Source organism: Nanorana parkeri, unplaced genomic scaffold (genome assembly GCF_000935625.1).
Source record: "Nanorana parkeri isolate BGI_ZX_2015 unplaced genomic scaffold, ASM93562v1 scaffold1516, whole genome shotgun sequence".
Classification (NCBI taxonomy): domain Eukaryota; kingdom Metazoa; phylum Chordata; class Amphibia; order Anura; family Dicroglossidae; genus Nanorana; species Nanorana parkeri.
Window position 1 is genome coordinate 322,599 of NW_017307784.1, and position 21,028 is coordinate 343,626.

General features: G+C 46.6%; 1 pseudogene; it reads right to left on the bottom strand.

Annotated features, from left to right (window-relative positions):
- Positions 1 to 400: 400 nt before the first annotated feature.
- Positions 401 to 21,028, bottom strand: part of LOC108798596 — a 52,888-nt pseudogene continuing 32,260 nt past the window's right edge.

Here is a 21,028-nt window from a genome sequence, read left to right on the forward strand (position 1 = left end):
TCAGTGGATCTGACATAAGAAAATAAAGTCCTGCCTCTACCAAGATGGCTGCCTCCAAGCAGAAACATGTTGCAAATACAAGGCATGGTAAGTCTGTAATGAGCAATAGGTGAGCTGCAGGAAGATTACAGCCAACAATGATGATGATTAGTCGTTTGCCCTCTTTCCTTTTTGTCACAGCTTCAACAATACAGGTCCTCTTTAATGGAGTTGGGTTTAGAAATGTTCTGTAGCTATACCTGGACTCGAGCCTGCATATAGTGAAAGCCCAAAATATATCGTTATCAACTTACAAAAGGGTTATTTTATTTTAAATTACATTTGAACAAAACTCTTAAATCTTCTTTCAACATTCATCACTTCTTAAAACCTGAATAGCTGATCGCATGAAAGAAAACACGAAACAGGTCAATCAGAGTTGACAACGCTCTCTGGGCGACAACACGTCATCAGTATCCCCTCCCACTGATCACTGACTCCACCCACTGATCACTGAACGGCAGAGCCACGGGACACGTCTTGGGCATAGGTTGTTGCCTTAAAGGGACTGCTGTCGTTTCTCCAGGCTTCGTTCAATATCATCGATTACTTGGACGGAAGCCTTAGGAATTCGGGTTCCTGGTCCAAACACGCTGGAGACTCCGGCATTATATAAGAAGTCATAGTCCTGGAGACAAAAAAAAACAAAACACAGGATAAGATTATGGAACGAAGGGACAGACGGAAGGGCGGACGGACAGAGGGAAGGGCGGACGGACAGTTCTGATTTATCAACCAAATTCCTGCAAATGTTTGCGTGGTTAGAAAGTTAACTTTAGGGCCTCATTCACATGAGAAACGGCAGGCACGTACAGCTCCGTGCTGCGTGCCCGCCTGCATTGGGCAGCTCCAGGGAAGGACAGGTGCTGTGTGTGATTAGTACGCAGCCACTGTCCTTCTCTATGGGAATACGCGGCCGCACGCTGCCCTACGCTCTCCCGCCTTGCACGTCCATGCGGGTGCAGGTGTCCGTACTCATATGCTGAAAGGATGGATCCGGTCTGCGTCCGAGCCAGGAAACACACACCCGTACACCCTGCACTTGCGGTGAGCATAGGGGGCGTATGGCTGCGTAGTCCCATAGAGAAAGACGGGGGCTGCGTTCTAATCACACACAGCACCTGTCCTTCCCGGGAGCTGCCCAATGCGGGCGTGCACGCAGCACGGAGCTGTACGTGCTGGCAGTTTCCAATGTGAATGAGGCCTAAAGCTAAACTTAGGTCAAGTAGCACATAGCATATACAGTAAACTCTGTTATCCAACTAACCAGAACTCTCATCTAACCAGTAAAAAAAGAAAAATCCCCTATGTACCCACTGTTCTGCGGCATTATCCTGGAAATGATTGTGTGTCTATTTGTCTCAATTTGCTTTTGATTACTGCATTCCAATATGAATATGAGAATGGCAAGTCCTTCTGCTGTGGTGGTTGATGGGACTTGTGGTTTCTCCATTCCAGATCATGTAAAAGGATCTATTAGGGATGCACCGATATTGATACTAGGATCGGTATCAGTGCCGACACCGAGTATTTGGGCGAGTTCTCGTCCAGATGCTCCATTACCTTTCCCGATACGGCAACTTCCGGTCAGAGGGAGACTTCCTCTGACCGGCAGTGCCGCAAGGAAACATGGAGCCGGGAAGCTTCCCAGCCAATCAGTGTCGAGCGCCGGGCAGTGTGCGCATGCACAGTAGCAGGCTGAGGGCTGATCATGTGGGCGCTGTACACACAGGAGACGGCAGATGCCGGAGAACGATGTCTGCCAGCTGGCGGAGGGACTGGTACGTTAATGAATGCTGCTAAGGATCTATGTTAGGGGAATGCGGTGTATGCAGGGTGGGGGTCATGTCACCATATTGTCAGATCTGTTTGGCCGGCCTCGATGCCGATTGGCTGGGAAGTCGGATTCACGGTCAATCAGCATCCAGTCGGCCAAACAGAATGGAGTCGGCTTCCTGGGCAATCAAGAAGCCGGGCAGTGGGTAATGACATGCCGCCTGGCTTCCTGATTGCCCAGGAAGCCGGCTCTATGCTACCGGAAGTATCGGTACTCGGTACCGGTGAGTACCGAAATATAAATATCTGTACTCGTACTCGATACCGAAAAACCAGTATCGGTGCATCCCTAGGATCTATGAATGGCTGACGTGGTTGTGTGAGTGGAGCCAAAAAAAGAGGTGCGCCAAATTAAAGAAATGTACACCCCGTGATTGTTAATTGGGGGTGGTGGGGTGGGGGGTGTGACCATGTTTCATGTTACATCCTCAGTATGGGTATAACATGAAACATGGTCAGAGAGTTAAACTTGGCCTTTAAAGGAAATGGTTCACCCCCGAACCTTTATCACACCTAAAATGTATTCGGTACATAACCATACACAGAGTTAGATTGTATTCTAATTTGTATTATAAAATATTTGTCTGTTTTCTTGTGGACACCTCAGCAGGGAAGACGGGCAGAGTACCAAACCCTACAAGAGCTAATACCTTCCATCTGCCTATTCTCAATGTATGATCTCCTCATCGGACTGCCAGCTACTCCTAGGTACACCTTTCCCTGCCAAGATTCCCTGCAAAATGTATGCTTCAGTCTCAACGTCTGAGTCTACCCCCAGAAAGGGTATTTGTCTCATCATTTGTAGGACGCACATCCAAATCTACTCAAAATCTGTTTTTACGTTTTTCAGTCATTTTCTTCATTATTATTTTACAATGATTTTGCTGATTTTTTTAAAATACAAAATGTGTAAGTCAAATACGAAGACATACATCGAATTAAACAGTTAAAGAGATATTAAAGTCAAATGTTTTAAGCCATTTTAAATGCTGATTAAATCCCTTATAATGGTTGCTGCCGTATGATGCTTAAAAGTTTTAATTTCCTGCAGAATCAGCTGGTTTCCTGAACACCGGCCCGAATATCATGTTTTAGGGCCCATTCACACCACATCCAGATCACTTCCAGACCCAAAATGCTTTCCAATGTATCCCTATGCTATTTCTGGCCTCTGTTCACCAGCGCTCTCCGTTCCAGACCAGACCAGAAAAATACTGCTTGTCCTCATTTGTCTGGTCTGGAATGCACTGGAAGGTATCAAAAACACATCAAAAATGCATGGAACGCACATGTAAGATCATATAAGCTAAAAAAGCAAAAATTCAATGAATTATGTTCCAGATACGGTCCGGAAAATGGTGGGAACTTGCCCGCAGTTCCAGTGCATTCCAGACCAGACAAAATGACACATTATTAATTATACTTATTATTATATTATTATTATAGAGGATTTATAGCGCCAACAGTTTGCGCAGCGCTTTACAATATAAGGAAGACATTACATTTACAATACAATTCAAGACAAGATGGTAAGGAGGGCCCTGCCCATGAGGGCTTACAATCTAAAGGGTGGGGGAAGTGATACATGAGGAGGTAGCTGTGTGGGGATGAATTGTTTGAGAATGTGATAGTTCAGTGGTCAGGTTGAGGTGGGATAGGCTTCTTTGAAGAGATGAGTCTTAAAGGAGAACTATGAGGTGAGTGATTTTCACTCAGCCTCATAATCTGAGCCGACCTGTGACAATGAGACTGTCACAGGTCGGCTCAGTAGATCGGGAAGTGAGCGAACACATACCGGCGCTCGCTCACTTCTCGATCTATCCCTGCAGAGAGCTGTGACTGTCACTCACGGCTCCCTGCAGGGATTCCCTCCCTCCCTTCTCTCTGTTCCTCCAGCGCTGACTGGTGGAACGGACGGGGGAGGGGGCAGGTACAGCTGGCTCTGCCTCTAGATAGGCAGAGCCAGCTGTCAATCACGCAGCTGGGTGGATGCAGACAGAATTGTCGGGATCCGTTCCGGCTGCGGCGTCTCAGTATACCGCCAGCTGTAGCTCGCGGTATACTGAGCTCTGGGTGACGGGAGGACGCTAGTGTGTCCCCTCCCATGACCCTTAATAGAACTATGGGGGAAAGCCCTAACCCCATAGTTCTCCTTTAAGGGATCGCCTAAAGGCAGTCAGAGTGGGAGATAGACGGACAGGTTGGGGTACTCTAGTGAAGTCCTGGAGGCGAGCATGGGAGGAGTTGATGAGGGAGCTGGAAAGCAGGAGGTCTTTGGAAGAGCGGAGGGGACGGTTAGGGTGATACTTAGAGACAAGGTTGGAGATATAGCCGGGAGCAGAGTTGTGGACGGCTTTGTATGAGGTTGTTAATATTTTGAATTTTATCCTTTGGGCGAGTGGAAGCCAGTGCAGGGATTGGCAGATGCAGACACTGAGCGGTTGGTTAGGTGAATGAGTCTAGCAGCTGCATTCATGATAGACTGAAGGGGTGATAGCCTGAGTAGAGGTCGGCCAATGAGGAGGGAGTTGCAATAGTAAAGACAGGATATAACAAGTGAGACAAGCAGTATTTTTCTGGTCTGGTCTGGAACAGGCTGCGCTGGTGTGAACAGAGGCCAGAAATAGCATTGGGATGCATTAGGATGCATTTTGGGTCCGGAAACAATCTGGTCTGGAAGTGATCTGGATGTGGTGTGAATGGGTCCTTAGGGTGACGTCTTGCCCTTGCAGGGTCCTATGGAGCCAACCTTGTGTCTGCTAGTAAGCTGTATGCGTCTTCACAAACACATGGCACAGCAAGGCAAGTCACTCCATTGCTCCCCATTTGATTAACAATTCACTGGTTCAGCCATATGAATCAAAGGATAAACACCTATGCAGACTTCATGGCACCAAGGATGGGATTATGTAACAGCAGTTCCACAACTTTCACACCTCTCATCCTGTTCTTGGACAATCAACATCTGCCTTGACACATCTCATGGTGATTGGGTTATGGTGTCTGTGCTACCTGTAACGTACAGTATCAGACCCGGAAGTAGAGGCGGGCACTCCTCGGCTGTACGTCTAACAACTTCCTGTAATGTACAGGAGGTACAGTACTACGAACGTAGGCGCGAGCACGGTAGCATCACAGCTAGTGGAACAGCCTGGAACATCTACACCATTACAGAACAAGTCCAGTTGAACGTGACTACTAGCTATAACTTTTTCCTAAGCTTTGGATAGAATCAGGTAGAGGTAGAACCTCTATCAATCGTCCCAACATGGGTACAGATAGAGAAACCTAACTATTTATTACAGGTATCTATAGAGCGCCGACAATTTACGCAGCACTTTACATGTACACTCACATCAGTCCCTACCCTCAAGGAGCTTACAATCTAAGGTCCCTATCTCACATGCATACATAGAGGGTAAGGATGCACCGATATATCAGCCGCCGAAACATATCGGCCGAAAATGCGGCGCATCCATTCTTTCTCTCCTCCCCGCTGGGCGCTGCTCTGTGTCCCAGCGGGGAGGAAAGTGACAGCCGGCTGAGCGATGCAGGACGAGAGCGCTGTGAGCGGCTGGTGTCTCTCCTCCCACACCGCTCAGCCGCCTATCACAGTCCGGCAGAGCGGTGTGGGGGCGGAGACAGGCCGCGCTGTCACAGGAGGCGGAGCTCTCCTCCGTGCACCGCTCGCTCAACCTCCTGTGACAGCGTGTCATAGAGGAGAGCAAATGCAAACACTCAGGGATCAGTGATCGCTGAGTGTTTGTAAATAATTGGAGGACATGGTATATTAACTATATCCCCAATTATGAATGGGAAGAGATATGCATCACCTCCTGTCCATTCATAGTTGTAGTTATAGTAAATACACTCTGTCCTCATGTTATCAATGAACAGGAACATTCAGTATAGAGGATTCCTGTCCATTGATAAGAGGGGCTGCCTTTTTTTCTATGTTAAAAGGGAAATATCAGGGGTCTGTTTAGACCTCTAATATTTCCCCGGAGCCCCTAAAAGTAAAGTATAAAATAAAAATATTTAATAAAAAATGAATTAATAAATCAAAATAAATATAAAAAAAATAAAAAAGAAGTTTATAAAAAATAAATAAAATATAAAAACTTTTTGAAAAAATTTAAATAAAAAACATTTTTGGTATCGGTTTCGGCCTGACAATTTTTTTGCTTCGGTTTTAAAATATTCGCATGTCGGTGCACCTCTAATAGAGGGCCAACTTAGAGAGGAGCCAATTAACCTACCAGCACATCTTTGGTTTGTGGGAGAAAACCAGAGTACCCGGTCGAAACCCGCAAGCACAGGGAGAGCATGCAAACTCCTTGCAGATAGTGACAATAGAATCCAAAACGAAAAGAAATTGGCAAGATATGGACCAATCCAAAATCTATAGAATGCAACTTTTCAGAAGCAATGGCTTGCGGTTGCCTAGAAGTTTGTCTGGGATTGTTTTATATAATACTAATTTAATCAAATTAACAACCAAATCCCCTTTGCTCTGATTAATTGATAAGTAAAAATTAGCTGTATTGACTATAAAAACAAAAATTACCTGTGGCGGGATGACTCCTCCGCAGATAACCAGAATATCTGGCCGTCCTAAGGCGCTCAGCTCTTTGATGAGTTCAGGAACGAGCGTTTTATGACCCGCGGCCAGCGTGCTCACCCCCACGCAGTGCACATCTGCGTCCACGGCCTGCTGGGCGACCTCACGTGGAGTCTAACATGGAGGAAGAAATAAGAAATCGCTGATTAAGGAGAACGGTATGGGCTCTTCGCTCGGAACATGTGCGGACCTCACAGGTGTCCACCAAGCCGCTGACTTCTAAAGAGCAATCAAACGGCTTCAATGGGCTGTGAGGACGAGGAGGAAATTGTAATCTCTTGTTATATGTGATGGCTGTTGGCAGCGAAGAAAAGACAGAAGGAAACTTCTTACTAATGTCTGACAGTTAAATGGAACTTTAGTTACAGTTACAATTTGAACAACTTTAGTCATTTTTACATTTTTCAGATAGACACAAATCTGAATTTTTGGAGTGAAAAATGACTTTAGAACCACCAAGCAATGATATATTTTCTGAAAGCAGAGTGTCAGGGTACCGTGCGCGGGTGTCCCCACACCGCATGCAGGTACCCACGCAGGAAGACCAAATTAGTATGACCACACTAGACAAGATCAATGAGTTGTATACAATTTAGAGTAAACAGCAAAACAAACACAACAACCCCACAGCCACCCATAAGCAAGCAAGAATAAGTAAAGTGACACCAACTAAATATAAACACACACAAAGGATAACAGGAGCAAATATCCAAACCAGGAGAAAATAGCTGTATGCACACCCAGGATATATAAGCCAGGTAAACCTGGGGAGCATGGCAAGACCAGGGGAGCTAAGGGACAAATGTCAGGGTACAAGTAGGTAACAGGACTCGGGACCGGAAGCAGGTAACAGGACTCGGGACCGGAAGCAGGTAATAGGACTCGGGACCGGAAGCAGGTAACAGGACTCGGGACCGGAAGCAGGTAACAGGACTCGGGACCGGAAAGCAGGTAACAGGACTCGGGACCGGGACTCAGGATTCACAGGAACTGGCAACAGGGAAAGGCGACAGGATACTGAGCCACAGTCCTGACTGCAGGGAGGGATTAAGTACCCTCCCAGGAAGCACCAGATGGTGGATAATCGCTGGCAGCTGGGAGAAACCTGCAGGCGAGCACAGGAGCTGCACCTACTGGCTCCAGCGCCACCTGGAGGTGCTCTTGATCCTGACACAGAGCTCCCAAGCAGGAATTGTGGAGAGCACAGCGTTTCCGGCTTTATTGATCACAGAACAGATAAAAAAAAATAGGGGTTCCCTGGTCTGCTCCCGCTCGCCATCCTGATACTTTTTGCCGTGGTCTTGGGCCCCTCCCCAAAGGAGCCTGGAAAACCACAGCGGGTGTGGGGAGGCGCAGAGCCCCATAAAATGACCATGGTGGCTTTGCAGCCCTGCAGGATCAAGGGTCAGGTGAGTAATACAGTGTTATCTGAGACCCAGTGAAAAAACAAGCACTTAACCCTGGCAGTGCTGGGGTAGTGTCGGGACTCGGGCCGCGGTCCGGTCCTGGCTGGCCCGTCTGATGCAGGGACGCGGCGCCCAGTGACGAGGCGGCCCGGCGGGGCACGCCCACCAGTGACGAGGCGGCCCGGCGGGGCACGCCCACCTGTGACACGACGGGCCGGCGGGACACGCCCCTGTGCGTCCGGACGCCGCCCAGTGATGTCACTAGGGCTATAAAAGGAGACTCAGCACTCCCAGTCATTGCTGAGTGCTCTTCAGCCTGTGTGCTATCAGGTTTACTCTGTTCCCTGCTGTGTTCTGTATTGTATTGACCCTGTCTTGTACCTGACCATTCTCTGGATCCTGCTCTTGCTCTTAGTTTACCTCTCTGGCTTTTGACCCTGGCTTGTCCTTGACCATTCTCTGGATCCTGACTTGGCTATACTTCCCTGCTCTGGCTCCTGACCCTGGCTTGTCTCTGACCACTCGCTGGATCCTGCTTGGCTACTGGGATTTCCTCCTTGGCTGCTAACCCAGCTTACTCCTGACCATTCTGTTATTCTACAGTGCTACACCCCGCTCAGCAGGCATCCAAGATTCCATACCGGCACCCGTGCTGCTCTTGCCTGTGCCCCCTGTTGCACTTTCAGGGGTCCCCAGACGGAACCGCAAGGGAGGTCCTCCTTATCACTTTGGGCCCGCACCACGGTACGTAACAGGTAGCCTCAATGCAAGAGTAAGTTTTTTGTTTGCCCAGGGTTCATTAATTCATCTTGGCACCAACGCATGCTAAGATTGTATACGGAGCTGCAAATGGGGAGCTCACTGTACAATCTACAGCAGTTTACTAGCAGACAGGTAAGAAGCACTTATCACCTAACAGACAGAGTAGGTCTCTTCCTGCTACCAAAGGCTTTCTTTTTCATTTTGATCCTACTTTAAAGCCCAAAGAAAAAAGTCAGCAATGGCACCCCCAGGCAGGGCCGGATTTACTCTCTGCTGCCCCAAGGTCAGGTTCCTCAATGCAACCCCCTACCTGCCAAAAAGGCCCCCCCATAGAGAATAGCAGACCTGCAGGCTGCATACAAAACAAGAGGTGGCTTCCCAGCTGTACATATAGCTCTGTTTCCCCAAAGCAGGGCTAAATGTAGAAAACAACTACCTGCCTTGGCACTGCATGTCCCGGGCATCGGGAGATAGGAATTCCACACCCTAGCTGCCCCTCTACTCCCTCCGGTTGCCCCAAGGCCGGGCCTTGGTTGGCCTTGTGGGAAAGCCAGCCCTGACCCCAGGGCAGTTCACCATCATTGTTCCCCTTGCAGCTCCACCTGTTGTTGACCTCTTGTCCTGCAGGATGACCATAAAACACAATGGTTCAGAAGAAGTATTTGAATGGGTGAAATTCAATCTGATGGGTACTGTAAACAATGGAAACGGAACCCTGCTATAGTATGAAAAGGGATTGTGAGGGCCCATCTGGTACTAAGATGCTTCATTTTTCAATCCTAGTCAGGGCCCTTAGAGTGCATGTAAAACACTTCTTTTTTTATGATTATATATCTAAATCCAAATGTTTAAAAATTCATTTTGGATATATTAGGAACATGTTAAAACCCCATGTCAGGTTACCTTTAGCCATCTGTATTTCATTCGGGATATTTCCCCCTCCACTTCCTGTCCTATAGACACAACAGAAAATGAGATGCTGCCTGTCAGTCAACCCGGAAGACGTGGAGTAATGGAAGTACTGAGGGGGGAGAACTCCAGATTTAAAGCAAGTACTGTATTGCACCCTGAGCTGCTTTCTATGTGTTGCCCTGTCTGGGGGCCCATATTGAAAAAAGAAAAATGACCTGGAGTTCGACTTTAACCAAAGCACAAACTTTTTTTTTTTTCGTTTTGGATAGAGTATGGGAGGACTATTCAGCTTTTTAGGTCATCTGCGTCCCATTGGTGAGATTTCCCTTGACTTCCTGTTTAATAGCCACAACAGGAGGTGAGAGGAAATCCCTCCAATGAAAAGGAAATGCCTGGTGGGTCACCAGAACCAGTGTCCCCGTTGGAAGATTTCCCATCTATTCCTGTTCTGGTGACACCCCAAAATATGGAATTTTCTTTCACTTTCAGTGATAACCATCACCAGGAAGAACAGAGGGGGTGAATCTCCCCAACAGGGACACAGACAGCAATAAAAACATGACGGGTGTTCCCAGAGCCAGATTTACTCTCTCTGCTGCCCCAAGGCCAGGTTCCTCAATGCGCCCCCTTAGCCGATAAACCCCCTCCACCCCACATCGAGAATGGCAGACCTGCAGGCTGCAATACAAGTGATCTCGATGACATCGCCGGGATCAGTTGTACCAAACAAGCGGCGGCTTCCCTGCTGTACATTTAGCTCTGCTTGCCCAAAGCAGGGCTAAATGTAGAAAACACCTACCCACCCGGCTCCTGGAACTGCATGTCCCGGGCATTGGGAGATAGGAATTCCACACCCCTCCCGCCCCTCTACTTCCTGCTGCCGCGAGGCTGGGCCTTGGTTGGCCTTGTGAGAAATCCGGCCCTGGGTGTTCTAATCCCTCTCCACTCTCTCCAAAACAAAAAAAGAGAAAACATTTTGGCTTCAGTTCCCCTTTAAGGCCAACATTTTCAGCAGCTGTTTCTAGAGATGTTAACACCATTTTCTTCATCAGACTATAAAAATAATGACAGGGCCAAATCACACAAGTCCATTCCCTCAGCTGTGCTGTCAACTGGCCGCTGAGTGCTTAATAAACTGTAAGCAATTTTTAAGTGCACGGTTATTTTCACATTTACAAACGATTGACTAACACTTTGCAAAAATGCATTTGTGTTATGAATGTTTTTTTTTTTTAATCATGAGATTCGTTTAGCCGAAAGTTTCTTCAAACCTTCAGAAGTAGTTTGTAACTTTACAATTTAATTCTGTAATCTTCTAATCCTTTTATGGGATTCTTGCCAAATGTAATCAGTTTTTCTCTTGATGCACCTTCAAAAACCAACCTGATCTCCTGGTAAAATGACAGTTTTGAAATTTTGATGGAATTTAGCAAATATCAAATCTGTCAAAATTGATCACTTTGGCAGATTTCACAGCATTGAATCGAAGATGAAGGCGATCAGAAGGGCTAGAAAAAGCCAATTCATTTCAAGCTGAATGTACACTACATGGCCAAAGGTTTGAGGACACCTGACCATCACACCTATATAGCTTTGTTGGACATCCCATTCCAAAACCATGGTCATCTACTGTATACGAGATTGTTGGCCATCCCATTCCAAAACTATGGTCGTCACACCTATATGAGCTTGTTGAACATACTATTCCAAAACCATGAGCATTACACCTATATGAGCTTGTTGGACATATCATTCCAAAACCATGACCATCACACCTATATGAGCTTGTTGGACATCCCATTTCAAAACCATGACCATCACACCTATATCAGCTTGCTGAACATACTATTTCATAACCATGACCATCACACCTATATGAGCTTGCTGGACATCCCATTTCAAAACCATGACCATCACACCTATATCAGCTTGCTGAACATACTATTTCATAACCATGACCATCACACCTATATGAGCTTGCTGGACATCCCATTCCAAAATCATGATCCATCACACACATATACGTTTTTTGGACCTCCCATTTCAAAACCATGACCTTGACACCTATATGAGTTTGTTGGACACCTCATTCCAAAACCATGACCATCACACTTGATCATTACAACTATACAAGCTTGTTGGACAAACCATGGCCATTAATATGGAGTTTTCCCCTCTTTGTGGCTATAACAGCCAACTCTATTAATGCCCATGGTTTTTAAATGGTATCTCCAAGAAGATCTTATAGGTGTGATGGTAAACTCTTCTGGGAAGGCATTCCAGAAGATTCTGGAGGGTGCCCGTGCAAATGTTTGCATGCCCACTTAGCCAAAAGAACATTTCTGAGGTCAGGTACTGATGTGGGAAGAAGATCAGGCTCACAATTAATCAGTGTTCCAATTCACCCTTAAGGTGTTCAGTAGGGTTGAGGTCGGGGCTCAGTGACGGACACTCAAGTTCCATCAAACTCTGCCTCTGCCTAGAGACATGGTTTTACCAGTCGTACTAGAACAGAAAACATTCCTTGCCAACAAAGCTCTTCCCCATCTCCCATGTGCCCAGCAAAACCTCCACTGTTCCTGGACTCCATGACACGGTCCTTGCTAATAACTAGCTTCATTTTTGGTAACTTTATTTCAACCTTCATTGCCCCAGTTCCATGGACACACCCCTCCTGTTTCATTCTGGGTTCTGCTCACCAACTTCACAGTCTGTGAACCAGCTAAGTGTAGGTGGTGGGAAGTGTGAGAGCAGTTAAACCAACCACAGTACTACTGACACACTCCCCACCACCGCCACTGTCCCAGAATAAACTGTTTTTCATGTCAAGTCAGTAACCACAATTTGTGTAATGACTCGCCACCCAGCTTCCTGATTGGTCGGGAACCTGGCCAATTAGGAAGCCGGGCGGCGAGTCATCACCTGCCCCCCGGCTTCCTGCTCCCTCGTCACCTGGTGACGAGGAAGCATTGAGCCGGCGTTCCAGCCAATCAGGAAGCCGGGCGCTGTGTAATGACTCGCTGCCTGGAAGCCAGGCGGCCAGTCATTAACCCCCCTGGTTTTCTGATTGGCCACAAAGCCGGCTCCATGCTCCCTTGTCACCTGGTGATGAGGGAGCATGGAGACGGCTTCACTGCTAATCAGGAAACCCCATGGCGAGTCATTACACGCCGCCTGGCTTCCTTAATGGGATTTACTTTATCTGTAGGAAAAAGTTAAGGATTCAAGTCCTGGATAACAGCGCTCTCCTATGGGGTTGGGGATGAGTGGTTTTGTGTTGTTCAGAGCTTTCCGGGTGTTTGTATGACTAAATCTAGGCTGTATGGGAGAGGAAGGTGTAAAAATGGGTGTGGCGTGCAGCTTCTGTTCAACATGGACATTACTTTATCTGTATTTAGTATCAGAGAGTCCCGAAAAAATAAATATTTGTACTCGTACTAGATACCGAAAAACCGATATCGGTGCATCCCTATTTGTGAGTTAAAGGAGGAACTGTTCTGCTGGTTGTCATACCCTCCCACTCCTCTATTGCACATTTTTCCTCAAATCAAACTCTTCCGCTTCCTCTGGTGCACATACAGACTGGAGTCATACCCCTTTCCTGCACATATTCATAAAAACCTGTCAGAGTTCTAACGCTCCCCCAATGAATCCAAAACTAAATACAAAATTGGGCTGGAATTACACTTTAAAAAGGAGAACTATGAGGTGAGTGAAAATCACTCACCTAATAGTTCGAGCCGATGTGCGACAATGAAACTGTCACAGGTCGGCTCAATAGATCGGGAAGTGAGCGAACACATACCGTCGCTCGTTCACTTCTCGATCATCTCCCTGCAGAGAGCCGTGACTGTCAGTCACCGTTCCCTGCAGGGATTCCCCCCTCTGCTCTCCGATCCTCCAGCGCTGACTGGAGGAACGGACGGGGAAGGGGGCGGGTACAGCTGGCTCTGCCTCTAGATAGGCAGAGCCAGCTGTCACTCACGCAGCTGGGTGGATCATTACAGTATTGTTGGGATCCGTCCCGGCTGCGGTGCTCTCAGTGTATAGCGAGCTGTAGCTCGCTATACACTGAGCTTTGGGTCACGGGAGGATGCTAGTATATGTCCTCCTGTGACCCTTAAGAGAACTATGGGGAAAAACACTTACCCCATAGTTCTCTTTTAAATTCCAGATCTGATTCTTTAAAAAAAATACCCACCTACATTTCACTCTGTAATATTAGTGATGGTCACAATGCAGGAGCGGGAAGACAAAATACAAACGTGGGATCGGGATATAGTAAATTCTGAATAAATATGACTCAGAGGGTAGTCGGGGACAATACTTGGCTTCTGAATATATGAAACAATTGTGCTGATGACACAAAGAAGAGAATGGAAAACGTTTTTTAAACTGCACAGTATTTGTTTTGTTTGCTGCAGTTATAATGAATAATAAATAGCAATTGTACTCTCCTACGCAAAAACAGCAACTTCGGGCGGCAATTACAACCAATCGCTGAGCTATTAATACTATTTGGTAAAAAACCCGCAATGGAACCAAAATCAGAAAGCTAAAATTACCTTAAAGTAGAACTGTAGGCTATATTTAAAAAAATCAATGTTATGTAGCAATATAAGTTATTGCCTATAGCAGATGTTCTGCAGACGATAATACTGTAAAATAACAATATCTACCTCTAAAAGTCTCCCTGTCTGTTCCGTCCATTATGCATTATGGCCACTAGACGGATCTGAGGAGCAGAGGAAATAAATACAGATTTCCAATGCTCCTCTGCTGCTCCTAGTGGCCATAATGCGATATTACATAACAATACATTCAATCAGAAAATAAAATATATTTAGAACATTTGTTTTTGCCATTATTCCCATGCAAAGAACATACACAGATATTCACCCTGCAAATTGTTTATAAATAGACCCCAAACTGTGGTGATAAAGCTTCCGCATTCTACCCAAACACCTTGTGGACGCCGTTTGCCGCAGATAAAAGCATTGTCAGGGGTAATAGTGTGATCTCTGTAAGGGGTAATACATACCTTGAAGTGTTACACTGAACATAGCTGACAAATCTAGCATTCAGTCTAGACCCTATGTGGTCACACCTGTAGAAGACCATGGCAAAATAATCGATTCTCTTCAAAAATTTCATCCAGTCACACAATAATTGGGGGAGAGCAGAAGGTGGCCTTAACATCCACTCAGACCCCAGCTGTCAAATTTCCAAGTAGCAACCCAAGGGCAAATATATGACTGGATGGTAAAGACAACACAGACACCTTTATTTCTCTTTATACACTATTTGTCCAAGAGTTTGTGGACACCTGACCAGCACCACTTTGTAGACACATACACTATAATGCCAAAATTATTGGGACGCCGGCCTTTACACGCACATGAACTTTAATGGCATCCCAGTCTTAGTTCGAAGGGTTCAATATTGAGTTGGCTCCGCCCTTTGCAGCTATAACAGCTTCAACTCTTCTGGGAAGGCGTCCACAAGGTTTAGGAGTGTGTCTATGGGAATGTTTAACCATTCTTCCAGAAGCGCATTTGTGAGGTCAGGTACTGATGTTGGACGAGAAGGTAGGCCTTGCAGTCTCCGCGGGTTGAGGTCAGGACTCTGTGCAGGCCAGTCAAGTTCCTCCACCCCAAACTCGCTCAAACATTTGGAGGGGTGTTCCAATACTTTTGGCAATATAGTGTATATGAGTTTGTTTGATATCCTGTTCCAAAGCTAAGGGCATTAACATAGTGCTGCCTATAGCAACCCCCACTCTTCTGGGAAGGCTTTCCACAAGATTTTGGTGTATCTTTGGGATTTTGCTCCAGATACCAGAACTTCCAGTATCAGGAAGCCGGGTGGTGAGTCACTACATGCTGCCCGGCTTCCTGATTGGCCTGGAAGCCGGCTCCATGCTCCCCCGTCACCAGGGATCATGGAGCTAGCTTCCCGCCCAATCAGGAAGCCGGGGGGTGGGTAATGACTGGCCCCCAGACTTTCTGATTGGCCGGGAAGCCGGCTCAATGCTCCCTCATCACTTGGTGATGAGGGAGCAAGGAGATGGCTTCCTGACCAATCAGGAAAGCAGGGCAGCATGTAATGACTCGCCTCCTGGCTTCCTGAATGGTCGGGAAGCTGGCCAACCAGGAAGCCAGACGGGGAGTCATTAGTCGCCCCCCAACTTCCTGATTGGGCAGAAAACTTAGTCCATGTTCCCTCGTCACATGGTGAAGAGGGAGCCTTGAGACGGCGTCCCGGGTAATCAGGAAGCTGTGCGGCGAGTCATTACAGGTCGCCCGGATTCCTTAATGGGACTGTGGTATCGGTATGCGGTATCGGCGAGTACCGTAAAAAAATACCGGGACTCATGCCGAAAAACCAGTATCGAGGCATACCTATTTTGTACACAGGGAACAATTATGCTGGGACAGAAAAGGGCCTTCTCTAAACTGTTACCACAAGTTTGAAAGCTCTCAATTTTATAAAATGTCTGTGTATGATGTAGCATTAACAGAACCCTTCTCTAGAGACACTTGAACCCAACGATTTGGAGGGCTGTCCACATACTTTTGGTCATATAGTTGTATTTGTGATGGTCAGATGTCAACATACTTTAGGCCTTGAAATTGTTTGAGTGATGGTGAAGTGTCCACATACTTTTGGCAATAGAGTTATATATGTGATGGTGAGGTGTCAACACACTTTTGGCCATATAGTTGTGTGTGTGAATGTGTGATGGTGAGGTGCCCACATACTTTTGGTCATATAGTTGTATGTGTGATGGTCAAATGTCACCCAACTCTTGGCCATATAGTTGTATGTGTGATGGTGAGGTGCCCACAAATAAGTTTTTGCAACCTCCAAATTCCATGCTGTCCAACAGCAAATAAAGTTCCATCATCCTCTGCCAACCCTCCTATGTGCTTGAGTGTGGAGTTCATTCGCTCGTTCATCACTCTTATTTTGGGCGGCAGGTGTAAAACCCCCAGATATCTCATATTTCCATGTCTATACAAAGAATCCACATCATGTATTATGAAAAAAAAAAAGAACTGTCTGTGTTAATTAGTTTGGCAGCTTTTGAAACACAGTGACAGGCGATGTTCTCCCACATTCACAGGTTGCTGTTATGACCTGTAAAGAGGCAATCATCACATTGTAGCCGAGTACAAATGTGTGTTTGACACCTCTGGGAGCTGCTTAAGGCAGAGCAAGTGGCCTTCCTGTGAACCTTTCCATCTGGATCATCCTGCTGATAGACTGACAGCCAGGAAGTGGAAAGAAGGCTTGTATATTGTAGAATGGACAGAAGCAGGCTTGAAGTGTGCAGTTTTCCCAGTCTTGTCTTTTCAGATGCCTGATTCTTTAATAAAACATTGCGAAGTTTAGCTTTATGAAGTAATACTCTTACAGTGGAGGCATTCCCCCCCCCACACTGCAAGGGTTAGATGCTCATTAAAGGTCCACTTTAACCCCTTCGTGACGGGAGACGTACACTGTACGTCCAGCCACAAAGGGACCAAATGACTCGTCACGTACACTGTACGTGACGAGTTAAAATGTGTATTCTTTATTATTTTGCATTGCAGCCAGTAAAGCATTGCAATTGTGATCAGTGGACGGAAGGTGCAGTGCTCTGCCTCCTGCAGATTCTCTCTCCCATTCCCGTCCGTAGCGAGGTAGAGACATTCAGTAACATGGACAGGAGGAAGAATTAATGGAATACAAGTGCGGTGATGTCACCAGACTCGTACTCCATGAAGTACTAAAAGTCCCTCGACCACAGCTGCTGAATATAGAAGGGACGTGAAACACGGTCAGAAAGGTAAACTCAGCCTTTAAGTCTTACCTCATTCCTCGCTCCGGAAGGCTTCCAGTGCTCTCCTCTTCTCTCCAATGTTCTGGGATGTGGGCAGAGCATCTGGTTGTGTACTCCTTGTTCTGGGTTGTGTACTCCTCAAGTATACACTGATCAGCCATAACATTATGACTACCCGTCTAATACTGAGTAGGTCCCCCTTTTGGCACAAAAACAGCCCTGACCCGTCCAGCCATGGACTCCACTAGGCCTCTGAAGATATGCTGTGGTATCTGGCACCAAGTCATCAGTTGCAAATGCTTTAACAGCTTTAAAGGAGAACTATGGGGTTAAGTCTTTTTCCCATAGTTCTCCTTAGGGTAACGGGAGGACACAAACTAGCGTCCTCCCGTCACCCTAGGCTCAGTATACCGCGAGCTGTAGCTTGCGGTATACTAAGACGCCGCAGCTGAAGCGGATCGCGACAATTGTGCCGGGATCCGCCCAGCTGCGTGACTGACAGCTGGCTCTGCCTATCTAGAGGCAGAGCCAGCTGTACCCGCCACCTCCCCCGTCCGTTCCGCCAGTCAGCGCTGGCGGATCGGAGCGGGGAGGGGGGAATCCAGCCCCTCCCCTGTCACGGCAGAGAGCCATGACAGGATCGAGAGGTGAGCGAACGCCGGTATGTGTTCATTCACATCCCCATCTCCTGAGCTGACCTGTGACAGTCTCATTGTCACAGGTCGGCTAGAACTATGAGGCGAGTGAAAAGCACTCACCTCATAGTTCTCCTTTAAGCTTTGTAAATTAAAGGCGGGGCCTCCTTTGCTCCCCACATGCATCAGTGAGCCTTGGCCGCCCGTGACCGTCACCAGATAACCGGTTTTCCTTCCTTGGACCACTTTTGGTCGGCCCTGACCACTGCAGACTGGGAACATCCCACAGGAGCTGCAGTTTTGGAGTTGCTCTGACCCAGTCGTCTAGCTATCACTATTTGGCCCTCGTCATAGTCCCTCAAATCCTTACACTTGTCCATTCTTTCTGCTTCCAAAACATCAACTCTAGGGACAAAATGTTCACTTGCTGCATAATATATCCCCCCTCCCTACTTCATCAGTCAATTGTCACTTCAAACAATGATTGTGAAGAATAAACTAAATCTGGTACTTCTTTTATATGCAAACTGAGATGTTACAATGCATTGCAGAACACGCAGAGGAATCCAATGAACTTTCTGCTCAAGTGCAGATGCAAAGTTTATTAGATATCATGAGCAGTTCAACAATCTGGAGAAAGGGGTAGGCAACCTTGGCACTCCAGCTGTTGTAGAACTATAAGTCCCATGAGGCGCTGAAGGATCCAGGCAACCACAGGCATGACTCCCAGAGGCAGAGGCATGACTGGATTTGCAGTTTCACCAAAACTGGGGTGCCGAGGTTGCCTACCCCTGCACTAAGGCATATACAGTACATAATAAGCTTCAATTACGCCCTTGCCTTACCTGGAAAAGGGGTCCAATGTCCACATCGAATCCAAGGTCAGCAAACCCTGTGGCAATAACCTTTGCTCCTCTGTCGTGGCCATCCTGCCCCATTTTTGCCACGAGCAGACGAGGTCTCCGTCCCTCTCGGTCTATGAAACTCTGCACTCTTAGAAAGACAAAACAAAATGCACTGAAAGACTATACCACAAATTAATAACTAGAAAAAAAAAAACATTACTAAACACACCCAGGACAATATCTGCACGGAATTTGCATGTTCTCCGCATATTTGTAGAAGCCTCCTAACAAAATTCAATAATATGCTGGTTAAGTAAAGAGAATGTATAGAGTAGGACAGGATTAGGATCCCTATCAAGTTTTCATTGCTGTTTATGTCTTGGTTGGGTAGAGTCACCGTCTCTATTTATCCTGTTGACCACTGTCATGGAGATAGAAATGATGGGACACCAAAACTTAAAACGTGGACACTTGTCCTGGAAGAATTCTCATTTTGCACAGATTTCCTCTTACTTCCTGTTTCGTCTCCGTGTCAGAAAGTGAAGGGAAATCTCCAACAGGACCACAGACAGCCAAAAATAATCACACATTGGCCTAATCCTTCCTTCTTTAGCCAAAACAATGTATTTATTACAGGTATTTATATAGCACCAACAATTTACGAGGCCCTTTACATACTATTTATTCACATCAGTCCCTGTCTTCAAGACATGACGTGCCTTCTGTCAAGCCAAAGCCCCGCCCCACATCCCGCCGAAGCTTTGCCCCCGTCCTGTCGAGTGATACACAAATAAGATACATTTTTGTTAATAGTTGGGGTGCTAGAAACATTTTTTAAGGTTGAACTCCTGAGTTCAGTGTCAAGTCCGTACCCTGGTACCCAGGAGCCACAGCATTGTACCCGCCATCCACTGATCGCAGTTGCAATGCTTTGCGGGCTCCATTGATGCACATTTGGTTCTTTCATCGAAGTGGCTGCGTTTATTCATTTTTTTGCAAAAGGTGGAATTTACTTTAAAATAATAAAAAAATATATATATCAATCAAGAAAATAGGGTCTGTCATCATAAAGTTTATTTTGAGTTAACAGCTTGAGCGTTTCATGTGTATCTAGAGCATTGCTCTTCTGAGATCAGACGAAGTGACCTCTGCAGATGGCAGACGCACTGCGCTTTCTAAAATACACTTACTGGAAATGTAGAGAGGAAAGCTGGCTCCGCCATTCGCAGCTCTCGTCGGGCTTACGGACGCCCGAGGTAAGAGTGAGCCGGCTTAGCTACACAAAGAGTCCACACAGCGGGCTCTATAACAATAAGACTAATATTTGTGATATCGTGAAGAGAGCTGTTTTGATAATATTATAGGTTTCTGTCCATACATGAACATGGTATAAGGACGTTTCTTTTTTTTTCTGCTAAAAGAAAAGAAATACAAAAATGAAATCCTGTTTTTGGATCAGATTTAGTCCTCACTGCAGAAGTCTGACAACCATGTGGCAAAGCTACCTCATTGCCATCAGTGGTCCACATAATTCTATGTTCATAATGACCTACCCCGAAATTGACCTGAACTATTAAATGTGAACTCCGGCCTTCCCTTCAGGCTTGCACGCTTGTACCGGCTCCTCTACTGAACTGAAATGTCTTACTGTGATTTCACTGCACACTGTGTGCTTGTCACAATGTCCATTAGAAGCTGCAAGTCAGATAGAGCCCGCCTCATTTCCTGGCCAGAGGACATCCACCATTAGCCGGTTCTTTCTTCCCCAGCCTGATTGTGCCTGGTCCGCCCCTTTCATTGGATTTCAGTTCATTCAATCATGGAGGCTCAGCATGACACGTGGGCGTTACCTAGGGAGGTCTGCACTGCAAATACAGCTTTCCTAGGAACGCCCACTCATCCAGACTGAGATCCACCTCTATCAAGGCATTTTAATATTTGCCTATCTCCTACCAAAAGCCAGCCCACTGCTTCCATCACAGCTCAAGGCTCTTGAAAGGAACACAAAGACTCTTTACATTGGGGGTCAGTGGGAAGAATGCTCCTTACATTGGTGGTCAGTGAGAAGAATGCTCCTTACATTGGTGGTCAGTGAGAAGAATGCTCCTTACATTGGTGGTCAGTGAGAAGAATGCTCCTTACATTGG